Here is a 12,903-nt window from a genome sequence, read left to right as displayed (position 1 = left end):
AGTACCCCCCTCCTGAGGTGCGGACTCCGAACGCACCCCTAAAACTCAAGGGGAGGGTCTGGGTGGGCATCTGTCCGCGGTGGCGGCTCCGGTGCAGGACGAGGCCACCACTCCACCATTGTCTTTGTCCCCCTCCTTAGCGTCCTTTGAGTGGCGACCCTCGCCCCCGACCTTGGCCTAGGAATCCTCACCAAGGTCCCCACTACTTTGAGGAGACAGCTCAGGACAGAGAGGTAGCTCAGGACAGAGAGGTAGCTCAGGACAGAGAGGTAGCTCAGGACAGAGAGGTAGCTCAGGACAGAGAGGTAGCTCAGGACAGAGAGGTAGCTCAGGACAGAGAGGTAGCTCAGGACAGAGGGGCAGCTCCGGACTGAAGGGCAGGTCCGGACAGAGAGGCAGCTCCGGACTAATGGCAGCTCCGGACTGAGGGGCAGCTCCGGACTGAGGGGCAGCTCCGGACTGAGGGGCAGCTCCGGGCTGAAGGGCAGCTCCGGACTGAGGGGCAGCTCCGGGCTGAAGGGCAGCTCATGACTGAAGGGCAGCTCATGACTGAAGGGCAGCTCATGACTGGAGGGCAGCTCATGACTGGAGGGCAGCTCATGACTGGCTGGCGGCTCTGGCAGCTCCTGACTGGCTGGCGGCTCTGGCAGCTCCTGACTGGCTGGTGGCTCTGGCAGCTCCTGACTGGCTGGCGGCTCTGGCGGCTCCTGACTGGCTGGCGGCTCTGGCGGCTCCTGACTGGCTGACGGCTCTGGCGGCTCCTGACTGACGGACGGCTCTAGTGGCTCCTGACTGACGGACGGCTCTAATGGCTCGGGACAGATGGGCGGCTCAGACGGCGCTGGGCAGACGGGCGGCTCAGACGGCGCTGGGCAGACGGATGGCTCAGATGGCTATGAGATAGCACTGACAGAGGAGATTTACGATGTCTTTGGGTAATAAAGCCTAATGTGATAATGTTGGAACAAACAAAGTTCCGACAATCACACACTTAAGAATCCGTGAAAACAAATAACGGCATAACCTCACCGAGCACATCACAAAGAAAGACAAATCTCGCACAAACTTAAGCATGCAACAGGGTACATATATACACACAGAAATGAACGCAAATGAAACCATGTGTGAAAAAGAACCAAAGACAAAACAAACAGAAAAGGAAAAAGGGATCGGTGATGGCTAGTAGACCGCCGAGCGCCGCCCGAACAGGGAGAGGAGCTACCTTTGGTAGAAGTCGTGACAGTACCCCCCCCCCCCCCCCCGACGCGCGGCTCCCGCAGCACGCCGGCCTCGAAGGCGATCCGGATGGAGGCGGTGAAACTCTCTCAGCATAGGTGGGTCCAATACGTCATCCACCGGCACCCAGCATCTCTCCTCCGGACCGTACCCCTCCCAATCCACGGGGTACTGAAGGACCCCCACCCGATGCCTCGAGTCCAGTATGGCCCGAACTGCATACGCCGGCGCCCCCTCGATGTCCAGGGGGGGCGGAGGGACCTCCCGCACCTCAGCTTCTTGAAGCCTGAGGAGAGACACATGAAACGAGGGGTTAATATGGTAATAAGGGGGAGCTGTACACACCTCGTTTATTCTCGTCAGGACTTTAAACGGCCCCACAAACCGCGGACCCAGCTTCCGGCAGGGCAGGCGGAGGGGCAGGTTTCGGGTCGAGAGCCAGACCCGGTCCCCCGGTGCGAACACCGGGGCCTTGCTGCAGTGGCGGTCAGCACTTGCCTTCTGCCGCCCCTCGGCCCGTTTAAGGTACCCGTGGGCGGCCTCCCAGGTCTCCCTTGAGCGCCTCAACCAATCGTCCACCACAGAAGCCTCGGTCTGGCTCTGATGCCATGGTACCAGAACCGGCTGATAGCCCAACACGCACTGGAAGGGCGATAGGTTCGTAGAGGAGTGGCGGAGTGAGTTGTGGGCCATCTCTGCCCAGGGGATATACTTCGCCCACTCCCCTGGCCGGTCCTGGCAATACGACCGCAGAAACCTACCCACATCCTGGTTCACTCTCTCCACCTGCCCATTACTCTCGGGGTGAAAACCCGAGGTAAGGCTGACTGAGACCCCCAAACGTTCCATGAACGCCATCCACACCCTCGACGTGAACTGGGGACCCCGATCAGAAACAATGTCCTCAGGCACCCCGTGGTGCCGGAAGACGTGAGTAAACAGGGCCTCCGCGGGGGACGTGTGAGCCCACCAAATCAACCTGTTCCGAACCTCCAGCGGAACGTGTCCAGCTGGACACTGTGGTGGAGTAGGCTCTACACGCGATGCTCGCTCGATGTCTGTGTCCACCTCCCACCTCACCGGTGCCACCAGACAAGAGGCCGGGAGGATGGGAGTAGGATCGATGGCCTGCTCCTCCGTATCATACAGTCGGGACAGTGCGTCTGCCTTAGTGTTCTGGAAGCCTGGTCTATAGGAGATGGTGAACCTAAATCGGGTGAAAAACATGGCCCACCTTGCCTGACGAGGGTTCAGTCTCCTCGCTGCCCGAATGTACTCTAGATTACGGTGGTCAGTCCAGATGAGAAAAGGGTGTTGAGCCCCATCAAGCCAATGTCTCCACACCTTCAGGGCCGTGACGACAGCCAGCAACTCCCGATCCCCCACGTCATAGTTTCGCTCCGCCGGGCTGAGCTTCTGCGAAAAAGAAAGCACAGGGGCGGAGCTTCGGTGGCATACCCGAGCGCTGTGAGAGCACGGCTCCAATCTCAGCCTCGGACGCGTCCACCTCCACTATGAATGCCAAAGAGGGATTCGGATGCGCCAGCACGGGAGCCGAGGTGAAAAGAGCCTTCAGGTGACCAAAAGCCCTGTCCGCCTCAGCCGGCCCCCCCTTCAGCAGTGACGTAATGGGAGCAGCCACCTGCCCAAAACCCTGGATAAATCTCCGGTAGTAATTGACAAACCCTAAGAACCGCTGCACCTCCTTTACCGTGGTTGGAGTCGGCCAATTACGCACGGCTGCAATGCGGTCACACTACATCACCAACCCTGATGTGGAAATGCGAATCTACTAGCGCCTTATGCCGGGAATGAGGGGAAAATTCAGGGGGAAAAATCAACACATACATGTGACCAACAGGGGGCTCTGGGTGAGCCTGGTGCCGACTCACCTGAGTTGCCCGAGCAGTGCTCGGCCTGGCGTCTCGACTCCCTGGAGGACCCCTCCAGCACCGGTCAGCAGTGTGCCCTCTACGACCACAGCTGGTACAGGAAAGGCCCCCTCCTCCGGTCGCCCTCGCTGCAGCACCTCCTAGCTCCATGGACGTTGGAGTGGAAGGGCTGGGGGATGAAACTGAAAGGACCCGATCTGGACGTCCACGGGTCGCCAGCAAGTTGTCCAATCGAATGGACATGTCTATCAGCTGGTCCAAGGAGAGGGTGGTGTCTCTACAGGCTAGCTCCCTACGGACGTCTTCGCGCAAACTGCACCTATAGTGATCGATCAGGGCACTGTCGTTCCATCCCGCGCCAGCGGCCAAGGCCCGGAATTCTAGGGCAAAGTCCTGAGCACTCCTCTTCTCCTGCCTCAGAGTCAGGATCGTTCCATACCGCATTGGCCCACTCCAGGGCTTTACCTGAGAGGCAGGAGATGAGGGCGTTCACGCTCTCACCTCCCGACGGAGTCGGGTGAACGGTTGCCAGGTATAATTCCATCTGGAGTAAGAACCCCTGGCACCCGGCCGCCGTTCGGATCCCACTGTACCCAGGCAATGAAGGAGAGGGTTGTGGTACTGGTTGGGGTATGGGAAGGCCACCTCTCTCCCATCTTTCCATCGTCGCCATCAGCCGATCCATCGCGGTCCCCAGCCGGTGTAACACTGCCGTGTGGTGTTGAACGCGCTCATCCATAGATACTGGGAGCTCGTCCGCTCCCGCTGACTCCATCGAACTGGTGCGGGATTCTGTGATAATGTTGCGTCTAGGTGGTAGGTGTAGGAGAGCAAGGATGTCTGAGAAGCGTGTTTTAAAAAGAAAGTCCACCAACACAGGAATGACACAATCAAAATAGGTACAACGCCCTCGACAACAGAGAACCCGTACAAATGCACGGAGGAACAAACAAAGTTCCGACAATCACACACTTAAGAATCCGTGAAAACAAATAACGGCATAACCTCACTGAGCACATCACAAAGAAAGACTAATCCCGCACAAACTTAGGCAGGCAACAGAGTACATATATACACACAGAAATGAACGCAAATGAAACCAGGTGTGAAAAAGAACCAAAGACAAAACAAACAGAAAAGGAAAAAAGGATCGGTGATGGCTAGTAGACCTGCGACGCCGACCGCCGAGCGGCCCCCGAACAGGGAGAGGAGCTACCTTCGGTAGAAGTCGTGACACCTAAAGAGCATTCCAGATAACATGAGCTAATGGTTCTGTTCTATGCCATATCAGGGAGAGACGGTTCCCTTTTGGAGTGAGGGGGCAAGACACTGGTCTTTACAATGAGAACTGTTGACACAGCAGTAACTGTCTGCTATGTTTTATAGATATCTAAGATCTGTTAGTTGAGAGGGGTGTATCTTGACTATAAAAGATCTTTGTACTTTTCTGTTGGTACTTTTCAATGGTTCATTAGAGATAGCGCATCATTGAAAGTCAAAAAGGCTATTGCAAAGCTCTTATCGAAAAATATGTAGTTTAAGTATAACTCTGACTGGTGTGTGAAGTTTGTAACTCTCATTTGGTAAAGCAGAAAAATGCCACCACAGTCCTTAGCTTAGTGATGAGCTTAGAGGGCACTATGGTGTTGAACGCTGAGCTTTAGTCAATGAATAGCATTCTCACATAAGTGTTCCTTTTGTTCAGGTGGGAAAGGGCAGTGTGGAGTGCAATAGTGATTGCATCATCTGTGGATCTGTTGGTGCGGTACGCAAATTGGAGTGGTTCTAGGGTTTCTGGGATAATGATGTTGATGTGAGCCATGACCAGCCTTTCAAAGCATTTCATGGCTACAGATGTGAGTGCTACAGGTCGGTAGTCATTTAGGCAGGTAACCTTAGTGTTCTTGGGCACAGGGACTATGGTGGTCTGCTTGAAACATGTTGGTATTACAGACTCCGACAGGGAGATGTTGAAAATGTCAGTGAAGACACTTGCCAGTTGGTTAGCGCATGCTCGGAGTACAAGTCCTGGTAATTCGTCTGGCCCAGCGGCCTTGTGAATGTTGACTTGTTTAAAGGTCTTACGCACATATGCTGCGGAGAGCGTGATCATGCAGTCATCCGGAACAGCTGATGCTCTCATGCAAGTTTCAGTGTTTCTTGCCTCGAAGCGAGCTCAGAAGTTATTTAGCTCGTCTGGTAGGCTCATGTCACTGGGCAGCTCTCGCCTGTGCTTCCCTTTGTAGTCTGTAATAGTTTGCAAGCCCTGACACATCCAACAAGCTTTGGAGCCAGTGTAGTACGATTCCATCTTGGTCCTGTATTGATGCTTTGCCTGTTTGATGGTTCGTCGGAGGGCATAGCGGGATTTCTTATAAGCTTCCGAGTCCCACTCTTTGAAAGCGGCAGCTCTACCCTCTAGCTCAGTGCGAATTTTGCCTGTAATCCATGGCTTCTGGTTGGGGTATGTATGTACAGTCACTGTGGGGACGACGTCCTCGATGCACTTATTGATAAAGCCAGTGACTGATGTGGTGTACTCCTCAATGCCATCGGAAGAATCCCGGAACATATTCCAGTCTGTGCTAGGAAAACAGTCCTGTAGTTTAGCATCTGCTTCATCTGACCACTTTTTTATAGACAGTCACCGGTGCTTCCTGCTTTAAATTTATCTTGTAAGCAGGAATCAGGAGGATAGAGTTATGGTCAGATTTGCTAAATGGAGGGCGAGGGAGAGCTTTGTAAGCGTCTCTGTGTGGAGGAAAGGTAGTCTAGAAATGTTTTCTCCCTCTGGTTGCACATTTAACATGCTGATAGAAATGAGGTAAAACTGATTTGAGTTTCCCTGCATTAAACTCCCCGGCCACTAGGAGCGCCACCTCTGGATGAGCATTTTCCTGTTTGCTTATGGCGGAATACAGCTCATTGAGTGCGGATTTTGTGCCAGCCTTGTCACATCTGCTCCCACTACGCCCTCTGGTATCCATCCGGTGTTGTCATAACCTTCAGTTCTCCCCCTGTATTCTCTCTATCTCGGTGTGATTGTGTGGTTGGAGACAGGTGTGCTGGAGTCAGAGCTAATCCCTACCAGCTGCATATCGTTCTATAATCAAGACCTCTACATAAACTCATTCCTGCTATCTCCACACTGCCAGATCGTAATCTCTACCAGTTAGTCATGATTCTAGCCTTTTGTCTTTGCTCTAGATCCTGTTTGCACTACAGTGCTTGTTTCTCTGACTTACATCATTTTTGTCCTCTCCTTGCAGTACCGCTCTGTCTCTGGCTCCTGTCTCCTGTTTCCCATCTCACCACCAACCACCTTGCTCTGGATATACTCACCACCATTTCCTTGGATTCCCCCAGGACCTGTTCCCCTGTTCCATGCTGCCAATTCCAACCTCACTCTACACTCCTGGTTATTGCTACTCATCTGAGTTGCCCCGGTTCTGCACTCCCCATTCACTGTGCTCAATAAACATTTTGTACATTCATCCCGTCTTCCTCTGCTGAGTCCGCTCTTGGGTACCCCCCATTCGCTCATTCTAACAGTACGATCTGGCCAACGATGAACCCAGCAGACTCTTCAACACTTCACCAAATTCTTGTTGGTCAAGGCACCTTACTGGATCAACATGACCAAGCACTAAAAACCCTGCTGGAGACGTTTAAGGAGTTTTCACAGAGCTTGTCTGATTTACAGGTCCGAACCGCCGTCCTGAAGTCACAACCGGTCTCTAATTCCTCTTCTCCACTCCGAGAGCCTTTTGTTCCGACTCCTGAGCGTTATGATGGCAATCTTGGGCTTTGCAGAGCCTTCCTTGTACAATGTTCAATAGTGTTTGAGCAACAGCCCTACTCTTATGCCAGTGAATGCACAAAGATGTATTTTTTGATTGGTTGTCTTCGGGGAGTAGCGCTCTCCTGGGCTACAGCGGTTTGGGAGAGACAGTCATCTATTTGCTTCTCCTACAGTGGATTTACGGAGGAGATGAGGAAGCTCTTCGACCACCTGGTCTGTGGAAAGGATGCTGCTAAACGACTTCTGTCCCTTCGTCAAGGATCTCCGAGTGTGGCTGAGATGGCATGTGAGTTCCGCACCCTCGCCGCAGAGCGGCTGGAATGACGAGGCCCTTCAGAGAGCATTCCGGAACGCACTCACTGAGACCCTTAAGCACGAGTTGGTATCCAGAGAGGAGCCTGATGGACTGGACGAACTAATTTCTCTCGCTATCCATATTGACAATCGTCTCCGTGAGCGTCGGAGGGAGAGGGGAGGCAGGGTTGCAGGTCCCATAACGTCTGCTTCGGTGTCTTGCTCAATTTCTCCAGTTTCTCCGGTTCTGCACTCCCCATTCACTGTGTTCAATAAACATTTTGTACATTCATCCCGGCTTCCTCTGCTGAGTCTGCTCTTGGGTTCCCCCCTTTCGCTCATCGTAACAAGCCTCGGTCTGTGGTGGTATGTAGACAGCTACGAAAAATACATATGAAAACTCTCTAGGTAGATAGTGTGGTCTACAGCTTATCATGAGATACTCTAACTCAGGCGAGCAAAACCTTGAGACTTCCTTAGATATCGTGCACCAGCTATTGTTTACAAATATGCATAGGCCCCCGCCCCGTGTCTTACCAGAGGCAGCTGTCCTGCCGGTAGTGTATAACCCGCCAGCTGTATGTTCTTAATGTCGTCGTTCAGCCACGACTCGGTGAAACATAAGATATTACAGTTTTTAATGTCCCGTTGGTAGAATATACAGTGGGGCAAAAAAGTATTTAGTCAGCCACCAATTGTGCAAGTTCTCCCACTTAAAAAGATGAGAGAGGCCTGTAATTTTCATCATAGGTACACTTCAACTATGACAGACAAAATGAGAAAAAAAATCCAGAAAATCACATTGTAGGATTTTTAATGAATTTATTTGCAAATTATGGTGGAAAATAAGTATTTGGTCAATAACAAAAGTTTATCTCAATACTTTGTTATATACCCTTTGTTGGCAATGACGGAGGTCAAACGTTTTCTGTAAGTCTTCACAAGCTTTTCACACACTGTTGCTGGTATTTTGGCCCATTCCTCCATGCAGATCTCCTCTAGAGCAGTGATGTTTTGGGGCTGTTGCTGGGCAACACGGACCTTCAACTCCCTCCAAAGATTTTCTATGGGGTTGAGATCTGGAGACTGGCTAGGCCACTCCAGGACCTTGAAATGCTTCTTACGAAGCCACTCCTTCAAATCAAATCAAATTTATTTGTCACATACACATGGTTAGCAGATGTTAATGCGAGTGTAGCGAAATGCTTGTGCTTCTAGTTCCGACAATGCAGTAATAACCAACAAGTAATCTAACCTAACAATTCCACAACTACTACCTTATACACACAAGTGTAAAGGGATAAAGAATATGTACATAAAGATATATGAATGAGTGATGGTACAGAACGGCATAGGCAAGATGCAGTAGATGGTATAGAGTACAGTCTATACATATGAGATGAGTAATGTAGACATAAACATAAAGTGGCATAGTTTAAAGTGGCTAGTGATACATGTATTACATAAAGATGGCAAGATGCAGTAGATGATATAGAGTACAGTATATACATATACATATGAGATGAGTAATGTAGGGTATGTAAACATTATATTAAGTGGCATTGTTTAAAGTGGCTAGTGATACATTTTTACATAATTTCCATCAATTCCCATTATTAAAGTGGCTGGACTAACTAAATGTTAGTGGTGGCTGTTTAACAGTCGGATGGCCTTGAGATAGAAGCTGTTTTTCAGTCTCTCGGTCCCTGCTTTGATGCACCTGTACTGACCTCGCCTTCTGGATGATAGCGGGGTGAACAGGCAGTGGCTCGGGTGGTTGTTGTCCTTGATGATCTTTATGGCCTTCCTGTGACATCGGGTGGTGTAGGTGTCCTGGAGGGCAGGTAGTTCGTTGCCCGGGCGGTGTGTTTGGGATCATTGTCATGCTGAAAGACCCAGCCACGTTTCATCTTCAATGCCCTTGCTGATGGAAGGAGGTTTTCACTCAAAATCTCACGATACATGGCCCCATTCATTCTTTCCTTTACACGGATCAGTCGTCCTGGTCCCTTTGCAGAAAAACAGCCCCAAAGCATGATATTTCCACCCCCATGCTTCACAGTAGGTATGGTGTTCTTTGGATGCAACTCAGCATTCTTTGTCCTCCAAACACGACGAGTTGAGTTTTTACCAAAAAGTTATATTTTGGTTTCATCTGACATTCTCCCAATCTTCTTCTGGATCATCCAAATGCTCTCTAGCAAACTTCAGACGGGCCTGGACATGTACTGGCTTAAGCAGGGGGACACGTCTGGCACGGCAGGATTTGAGTCCCTGGTGGCGTAGTGTGTTACTGATGGTAGGCTTTGTTACTTTGGTCCCAGCTCTCTGCAGGTCATTCACTAGGTCCCCCCGTGTGGTTCTGGGATTTTTGCTCACTGTTCTTGTGATCATTTTGACCACACGGGGTGAGATCTTGCGTGGAGCCCCAGATCGAGGGAGATTATCAGTGGTCTTGTATGTCTTCCATTTCCTAATAATTGCTCCCACAGTTGATTTATTCAAACCAAGCTGCTTACCTATTGCAGATTCAGTCTTCCCAGCCTGGTGCAGGTCTACAATTTTGTTTCTGGTGTCCTTTGACAGCTCTTTGGTCTTGGCCATAGTGGAGTTTGGAGTGTGACTGTTTGAGGTTGTGGACAGGTGTCTTTTATACTGATAACAAGTTCAAACAGGTGCCATTAATACAGGTAACGAGTGGAGGACAGAGGAGCCTCTTAAAGAAGAAGTTACAGGTCTGAGAGCCAGAAATCTTGCTTGTTTGTAGGTGACCAAATACTTATTTTCCACCACAAATAAATTCATAACAAATCCTACAATGTGATTTTCTGGATTTTTTTTTTCTCATTTTGTCTGTCATAGTTGAAGTGTACCTATGATGAAAATTACAGGCCTCTCTCATCTTTTTAGGTGGGAGAACTTGCACAATTGGTGGCTGACTAAATACTTTTTTGCCCCACTGTATGAATTTCTCTCCTAAAATTAATAAACAAGAATATATTTAATAATTGGCTACAAAGGGGTCTATCTATACTTGGGAGAGTGCTTCTGTTCAAGGCAGAGGGACTGTCTCGCTTTTTGTACCCCTCATTATCTTTATTTGTAAATCCCTCTACCTGTAAAGAGATCAACAAGACCCTTCTTGGCTTCATCTGGAAAAATACATCTCACAAACTAAAAAAGTCAGCCCTCTCAAATAAGAGATCTGAAGGAGGTCTGGAAGTGTTGGATTTTGTTGACATAAATAACACGTTCAAGATCAATTGGTTGAAAATATGTTTGGTCAATATAGAATCAATTTAGTATGTGTAATAAGTTGGGATGTCTTCAATTTTCACTGAAATATAATTATATTCCTGAAATATTACCTGCTAAATTGGCTAGGTTTCACCAAGAAGCTTTAATGTCCTGGAAAATTTGTTTCCTGCACAACCTTTCCTCACATAAAGCTATTTTATGGAATAATTCAGACATAACTGTAAGGAATAAGTCATTGTTCTACCCTACCTGGCATGAGACTTTGACTTTGTTATTGATGTTTTCGACAACAGGGGTAATATTCTTTCATATGAACAATTTAGAACAATGAATGAGTTTCCAATACCTTTCAGAGAGTTTATTTCTGTGATCAAAGCCATTCCCAGTGGTCTAACTACACGAATGAAAACTCATCTTAGCTTTGGTGATGATCACAGAACTTATCCAGAACTCAGCTTGGAAAGCGTGGGCTTACTTGAGAATTTTTGTAACAAATACATAAGACACATTTTCCATTCACGGAACCAACTTACGCCTAGAGGAACATTTTTCTGGAACATGCTTATTCCTGATATTGTCTGGAAAAAAGCTTGGTTGATGCCTTACAAATATTGTATACCAAACAAATGTAAGGTAGTCCACTTTAAGATTCTAAATAAGATATATCCATGTAATTCTATGTTGTCCAAATTTGTTGATATTGATGATATCTGTGTTTTCTACGAAAAAAGTGAAAATCTTGCACACTTGTTCTATGAATTTAAATCTGTGATAGGTTTTGGGGAAAACCTTGCAGAATACTTATTTACCTTTTTGAACACTACCCATGTTTTTGACATTAAGGATATATGTTACTATTGCAAAGATAACAAGACCATTGCAATTATTGTACATTTTTTTAATTCTTGTTGCCAAATACTGTATACACAAACAAAAATTCCAGAATTCTCTACCAAAATTAAACATTTTTTAGATTGAATTGAATCATCTTGTTAAGACATTATCCATAGTGAATAACAAAAAGAATAACATCTTCCTGAATCATTATTATGAGAATATTTTTCTGAGTGAATACAATTGCACTTGAATTTTTTCTTTTTTTGTATGTATTTAGTATTTTCTTGTTTATACCTGTGTTAGACATGTTTGATGCAGGGATGTAAGTTGTTGTTTGCTGAGAATTTTTTTAGAATGAAAAAAAACGTTAAAAAACAACAAACGAGGCCAAATTGAGCTCCAAATGTTGTAACAATGTGGAGTGCTCTGTATAGCTCCGTATATTACCGCATTGATATGTTTGGTTGATGGAAGGTGGGGGCGGGAGGTACTGTATAAACACAAACTCACTTCCTTGACAACTTCTCTCTAAAAGGAATGTGTCGCATTGGGGAAAGTAGTGGTATGTGTTAATTATAGAGGTGCCCATGGAGCTGGGGATAAGAAATGTCCCATGCGAGAGAGGCAGGTTGAGGTTTCCAGGGTTAGAGTAGTGCAGAATTTGTCATATGCTGAGGCAGTGAAGAAAGTATAGGAAGATGGATCAAGGGCTGGGATCCTGAGAGGAGGGGTGTGAGTAGTAGATCTGTACCAGTACAGAGGGATAGGCCAACAAGTGATATATGTTTCAGTAAGATTGGATTTTTAGCATTTTATAGCAATGGTTATCAACTTTACTGCAGGGATGGAACGTCAGTCCAAGAAAATTGAGGTTGTGGTGACAGCTGTGGAGAGGTATTTGGGTGTGCGAGACTTGACATCAGAAGAGTTACAGGTGTGTTAAGTGGTGGTGTCCCATCCTTTCAGGTTGTTGGACTAAATAGATCGTTTAAATAGTGGAGTAGGGTGGTATTATACTTTTTATTTTTTTATTGTGAGGGTAGGTTTAGATGGCAGGGTGTATGTTTATTTGTATTATTTTTTTCAAGCAAAGTATATGGCAGTTGTACTCCCAGTCTAGTAAGTTTAACTATACATTCATGTACATACTACCTCAATTGGGCCGACCAACCAGTGCTCCCGCACATTGGCTAACCGGACTTTCTGCATTGTGTCCCGCCACCCGCCAACCCCTCTTTTACGCTACTGCTACTCTCTGTTCATCATATATGCATAGTCACTATAACCATATCTACATGTACATACTACATCAATCAGCCTGACTAACCGGTGTCTGTATGTAGCCTCGCTACTTTTATAGCCTCGCTACTGTATATAGCCTGTCTTTTTACTGCTGTTTTATTTCTTTACTTACCTATTGGTCACCTAATACCTTTTTTGCACTATTGGTTAGAGCTTGTAAGTAAGCATTTCACTGTGAGGTCTACACCTGTTGTATTCAGCGCACGTGACAAATAAACTTTGATTTGATTTAAGTGGCGGTAATGCAACAATTATTGGAGGCCAACTGCCGTTAAACCTCAT

This window comes from Salvelinus namaycush, chromosome 4, assembly GCF_016432855.1.
Source record: "Salvelinus namaycush isolate Seneca chromosome 4, SaNama_1.0, whole genome shotgun sequence".
Taxonomy (NCBI): Eukaryota; Metazoa; Chordata; class Actinopteri; order Salmoniformes; family Salmonidae; genus Salvelinus; species Salvelinus namaycush.
Note: the sequence above shows the minus strand (reverse complement) of the source record.